Source organism: Cibotium barometz, chromosome 42 (genome assembly GCF_041138505.1).
Source record: "Cibotium barometz isolate CiBa-2024 chromosome 42, ASM4113850v1, whole genome shotgun sequence".
NCBI lineage: Eukaryota > Viridiplantae > Streptophyta > Polypodiopsida > Cyatheales > Cibotiaceae > Cibotium > Cibotium barometz.
In genome coordinates, this window is record NC_141087.1 from 33,856,788 (window position 1) to 33,863,780 (window position 6,993).

Sequence of the window (6,993 nt, forward strand, 5' to 3'; positions counted from 1 at the left end):
CAGCAACATGCAATTGCTTTCACCGTTTTCCAAAACTGTTAATCCCCCATGCTCTGCCATCGAATGCTTGAACTTGCAAAAAGCACCACTAATATCATGGTCTTTAAGCTGTAGGTTGCAAGTCTTGCTTCGCCCGATCGTGAAGGTATGCCCAACTAAATTTACATGCGGATGATGATTGCTTTGTGAAATTAACCTTCCCCATGGCTTGCAAGATGGGGGCTTCATTCGGGCTGTCTATGTTCTTGTCTCAGAGTAGGAATCATTACGCCGATCAGGGTATGGCAAGGTTTCATCTCCATTCATGATGCCATGCACACCATTAAAAACAGTACTAGGTGAGCTAGTATAAATGAGCTTGTGTATGTTGTTATGAAGGCAAGCATTTATTATATTGTGCGTTCCTTCAACAGTGACATTGTAGTGTAGACTGAAATTGTTGATTGATGAATCTGAAGCTGCCATGTGGAAAACTGCTACTGTTCCCTTGCATGCTTGTGCATGCATGTCATTGAAACATTGCATAGCCAAGGAACCCTCATGGTTAATGCCGTATCCTTTTACCATTGAGCTCCATGCTACAACATCTCCAACTAGTAGCTTATCAAAGACTTCCCTTGCCTCTAAAACAGAGCCACACTTTGCACACATGCTGATCAAACTGTTGCCGATTGAAGAATCTCTCATGGAAGCCTCTTGTGCCAAGTCCTTCAGTCTTTCTTATGCCTCCATCAAGATCAAAATCTGCAACTAATCCCTCTTTCTTGTTAGCCCCATAAGAAAGTGATGCTGCTTTTGGTTCATTGATAATTTGTGCTACCTCAAGGTTTACCATAAGCATAAAAAAAACTCCATGGTTCACACCACACTTATGTACAGAGGCTTCGAGACCTGGCTCAGCCTCAGCTCGTCTTATTGAACCTCATTTACAATATGAACATATGTACATAGGCATCATAAAATGACTCAAGTCGTGGCACTTAATCCCATACATCTAGATTTATATTTAAGGGCCTCACATGCATGGTTTCACACCATAGACGTGCCGTGGCACGACAACGTGATGAAGGAGGGAGACCATTATTGGAGCTCACTCTTGGGACTCTAGTATAATTACCACATGCCTTTGATAGTCGCTTTGCTTCTCGTCTAGGCGAGGACTTGAACTCTTTCCCCTCTCAGCGATAGCCCGTACATAATCCTTTCTCTCTCGTTAATCCATTAAATTATACTCCCTCTTCTTCAAGAAATGGCACTTGGACATGCAATCATTGGGTGCTTCATCGACACATTACGTGAGGCTTCACTAGAGCAACGCGAGGCTTTCATGGATACCTTGCGTTCGACCTTATTCGAGGAATTCCCATATCTTGTGTGGGAAAGGGAATCTGAAAATCCTCGAAACTTAGTCGTCCTTCTGGATTAAGTGCGTAGGCACGACCAAATTTTATTTTAACCATGGTAATGTTGAAATTAGATTTGTTAGATCGATAAATCCTTACATATGTAGTCCTTTTTTCCAAGCCGATTCTTGTATTTTCACTCTTCTCGAGAATTTTGTGCTTGTCGAACTCTTAGTATCTAGCTGTGTACTACGCGAAGTGCTTCCCAACATGTGTATATAAATAAAAAATTCCACTATTTTTTATCATTTGTTTAATGTGTCTCTTTCGTTATTGAGGATGATGAAAGTAGATTTAACATCTTTTCTTACGAATTATAACTACTTTGCCGAACCTACTTGCGTGCTTCTTAGCAGCACGGGCATTTCATGATCATCGAGGGACACACTTTTTCCATGCCTTGCACCTCCCTTGCACTTCCCCCTCAATGAGTAAAATATGTTACGCATCAAAGCCTCCATTCCTAGATCCTTCGTAGAGCAGGAAATCAACACGGAGCTAGACCCAAGCATTGCACCCATGGAAAGGCCAAAAATTCAATTGCTCTTATCTCAAGGCCAAAGGGGACTACGTTTCCTTGCAGCTGGGACCGCAGTAAATCTAGCAATAACCATTCACCGAATGCATTCAAGGAAGTAAGGGCCCAATGAGACCAAGTATTGCCACATTATCCCAGCTATAGTGGTAACATACGAAAATCAAGATGATGTCGGCAATCCTAGGACCTTATTGGCAAGTCTTGGAACGCTTGCAGTCTAGTAGTCTCAAGGTATTCCACGATGTTACTTGCAAGGAAGTTTAGGTCACAAGAGCACTTGAGAAAGACCCAATCAAGTGAGTTAAGCCCAGAGAGAATCATGTAGAAAAGAAACCCAACCTAAGCAACGTGTCAAGCAAGGCACAGAAAGGGCAATAGGGGAAGGAAACCTTGTGAAGGATAGGATAGATGGCCCCAGCCAAGAGGCATCTTCATCGTTAGTGCTACAGGATTAACTAGGAATATTCTAAGAAGGGAAGTAACGTCCCTTGAATAGACTCGCTTTATGCAATACCAACGACTTGAGTTAGGACATCTAATACTAGAGAGACCTAGACACCACCCAAATGATTGGGATTATCCACTATAGAGAATGATTAGGATTATGCACTATAGAGAATGATCCCAATCGAATGTTATAGCTTAAGAAGAACCATCAATGCAATTACCTAAATGGCAAGTGGTCTCCCAATACTAAATTCATTTCCCCGTGATAGGAAGGCACAAGTGAAGAGACTAAGAGATTAAGAACCCCCTAGCAAGCCAGCCTAAAGTTCCAATCCTAGAGGAGGGTAGCTGAATGTTCTTAGGAATCATGGGCTATCAATCCCGAGTGACTTCAATCATGCCCGAGGGTCGGGCACAATTAGAAAAGAGAAGATATTGTTCCCCTAGCATAAAGTCTCGAATTTGATAGTGTCAGTAACCACTTCGCATATCTATCTTAGGACTTAAGCTTAACCGAACAAGAGTTCCCCAAGGAAAAATGGACTGGACCCTAGTATAGGAAAAAAGGGGACTAGCTGGATCAAAATCCATGAGTGTTAGGCCACAACATTGAGTTACCCTACTAAGAGTGAAGATCCAAAGGTAGGCACAATAACCAAGCGACATATTCCAATAGACTACGAAGCCAGTAGACAAGAGTCGCGACCTAGAGACAAGGGATACCAAGATATAGAATGGTTATGCTTGGGAGAAATTAGCATGGTTGAATATTAAAGTGCTTTAAGCATGGCAAGGATAAAGTAAGCTTGACCCTTGCATACCGTCTACTCTTGCACAAGAAAGTGGAAAACCCTTCCATGTACCTGCAGCATAACACACAGGGAAAAGCAACCCACCTGCAGGAAATCCTACCCGCGGGAAAACTAAAGTACCAATTCACACCTCAAGACTCATAGATCTTTTAGCATAGTGGAATTCCTAAAGAAATTGATACTACCTTTTTAGCACCAGCATAGCAGTGTAATGTGATAGCTACACAAGGCACTTTTGTTCATTCCCTATATAGTGAACTTTACCATACATGGGAAATTTTGAGAGATTCTTGGTTATGTTGATGGAAATTTCCTATATATATCTAGACAATCGTATTCCCCATTTACTCAATCCTCTATATGTAGGAAATATGGGCTTATATCTAGGTAATTCAATTTCATATATAGGAAATATGGACTAGTATCTAGGTAATTAAATTTCCTATATAGAGAGTATGAGCCAATATCTAGGTAATTCAATTTCATATATAGGAAATATGGACTAGTATCTAGGTAATTAAATTTTCGATATAGAGAGTATGAGCCAATATCTAGATAATTCAATTTACTATGTACACAATATGGGCCAATATCTAGGTAATTCAATTTCCTATATAGAGAATGAATAAGAAATATAGGCTATTATCTAGATAATACAATTTCCTATATAGAGAATGAATTGCATATGTGGATAATTGAACCATAAATGAGTAAATGGTTATTTAAAAAATTAGTGATTTTTAAAAAATTGGTTACTTTAAAACTTTTATACTTAATTATTCAAACATAAATATTATTACAAATTGAAATACTTAAATTCTTCTTCTTCTTATCTCTCTCTCTCTCTCTCTCTCTCTCTCTCACACACACCTTTCTATCACCCAATGTGTGGTAGATTGGTTAGCTCATGGAGTTGTTATTCAACACGTCTTGTGTTCGAATCTCACTCCCGTCGGATAGATCGTATTTGGTCTCTTGGGATTCTTCCTACGATGTTAAAAGAGCTTCTTCTTCTTCTTCTTCTTCTTCTCTCTCTCTCTCTCTCTCTCTCTCTCTCTCTCTCTCACACACACACACACACACACACACACACACACACACACACAAAAACTCAATGTAACATACGTTAAATTGTAGGTATGTCCTCTCATCTTATACCAAAAAGTAAGAGAATTATTTTACCAATACTAGCATGCCCATATTCAAGCTAAACGGCCACCTATCTTAAAAACTAAGGTTTTCTCTCTTCTCATCAAAGAGACAGATATTCTCTCTCTCTCTCTCTCTCCCTCATACGTAATCCAAAACCTTAGATCATTATCTCTCTCTAATGTGTCGCATCAGTAATTAATGATTATAGTAAGGTTTTACACCTTAGCGAAAATGTCTCCCTCTCTCCCCCTCTTAGTGTGTTCATATCCATCTCTTTTTCTCACTTTGTGTCAAACGTCTCTTAGAATGTAAATTTAAATAAATAAAAACATATACAATAGCCTTTATCTCTCTTTCACTAGGTCATTGCCCAACAAGAAAATACTACACACAATGTATTTAAAGCCTCTCTCCGAACTCTCCAGAATATGAAAACCTCTAGAGCTCCGAACCTCCAGTCATCCACACGTCAAGATTTCATCTCTAAGGTTACCTCTCACCACTTCAAATTTATTAATTGAAAAATAAATTGGAAAACCATAGTAAGCTTGCACTAAGTTAAAATATATACAAATAGGATAAAAGAATTGTGTTGATATTGCGAAACAATGGGAAAGAACATTTTGCATGGGAATGGTGAGAAGGAGTGAGTGTTTTGTTAGAAGCTACGTACATAGCTTTCAAAGGGTAGCTGTAGAACCTCATAAGATCTCATAATACCATATCCATGAGTTCATGATCTTTCTTAAGATCTCATAATTTATGTAAGATCTCATATAATTTCATAAAATCTTGTTAGAGATCTAATGAGATCATAAGATCCATAAGACTTCCTCTATGAGCCCATAGGATCACATAAGGGTTGAGAAGGGCTCATCAAACTTAGCCTGGTCCTAGTGTTTATAATATTTTAAGATGATCAAAGCTAAGTTCCCTAGGAATGTACCCAGACAACAAATTTTCTCCTAGTCTTAGGTATACTAGCTGTGAGAGAAACATTAAGAGAGTGATGCTCGTGTCCCACTCATCATTAGATTGCTACTTTGTGGAGATACAATGTTTCTTGTGTCATCTAAACCAATCACCAACCCAATCTCAAAACTAGGAATCTTTGGCACTAACATAGGAGATGCCAAGATAGGAGAGCAAGAGATAGACACTAGCGCTACACTAGCAGGTGGTCAAGCTTTTTTAGCATTCAAAAAAACGTTATTATGCTACCCAAGTCAAACCTTACAAAAACACATATGCAAGTGACAAGTTAAAGAAGCAAGGAACTTGCTAGGAAATAGAATTATATTTAAATACTTGAGTCTTAAAGTAAAGATATCATGCCATGAGTGCTTGGCCCATAAATAATTATAATAGTTCGAAATAAAAGTGGACACAATAGTTGCTTTATGCTCATAAGAGAAGTAAAAGTGGACACAAGAGTTGCTTTATGCTCATAAGAGTTCTTTAAACTTAATATATATTTGCCATTGTACATCTTCCTTTCCATATTAAGGCGGTAGTCATAAATGTGGACACAAGAGTTGCTTTATGCTCATAAGAGTTCTTTAAACTTAATATACATTTGCCATTGTGCATCTATCTTTCCATATTAAGGCGGTAGTCATAAACATGATTTTTCTTGCATGACTAGGAATCATTTGAGAAGTAAAAGTGAACAAAAGAGTTACTTTATGCTCATAAGAGTTCTTTAAACTTAATATACATTTGCCACTATGCTTCTCCCTTTCCATGTTGAGGTGGTAATCTTTACCATGATTTTGCTTGCATGTATACAATTTAGATTAATGTGATTACCTTATAATGTCTAAGCTTGGATTTTATGACCACATAGTGTATGGTAGAAGCTCTTGAGATCTCATAAGACCATATATGAGGTCATGAAATTTCCTAGATCACTGTGATCATCCTTTAATGTCTAGATTAGCTTTTATGACCACATAGTGTGTGGTAGAAGCTCTCAAGATCTCATAAGACCATACATGAGCTCATAATATTTCTTAAGATCTCATAATTAATGTAAGATCTCATAATTTATGTAAGAGCTCATATAATTCATGTAAGAGCTAATATAATTTCAAAAAATCTTGTTAGAGATTGAATGAGATCATAAGGACCCATAAGACTTCCTACGAGCACATAAGATCACATAAGGGTTGAGAAGAGCTCATAGAACTTATCTTGGTCCTTTCACTTATAGAATCTTGAGATGATAAAAGCTAAGGTCACTAGAAATGACTAGGTTTCTTCTTTAATATCTTGCTATCATAGTCTTTCACGATTTCTAATCTATTGGAAACACTCCATTGTTTTTTCTAAAAGCTTTGTTCTTATGATTCCTTGGGATCTCCCTTATCTGATTTAAATCAAGACTTAGGACAGGGTTGCCAAATATAGATAAAACTTGTGAATATTTCTCTATGGCTTTGGCACTTTCTAGTGGTCTAGCTAAGGGTTTGATTCACTACATGTTCTATATCCATTCATGCTCTCCTTGTTTCAGCAACATGAGCCCTCATGCGCTTTCAGGTTGTCATCTCAGAGACGGTGATCACAATAATGGCATCTAAAACAGGCTCGTCTCATTTTGGGTACCTCCATTTCTTGAGCTTCCCATGCTAAGGCGATA

At 38.1% G+C, this 6,993-nt stretch overlaps 1 pseudogene; it reads right to left on the reverse strand.

Moving 5' to 3' along the window:
- Positions 1–237: 237 nt before the first annotated feature.
- Positions 238–687, reverse strand: LOC147614409 (3beta-hydroxysteroid-dehydrogenase/decarboxylase pseudogene; annotated as a pseudogene).
- Between the last annotated feature and the right edge of the window lie 6,306 nt (positions 688–6,993).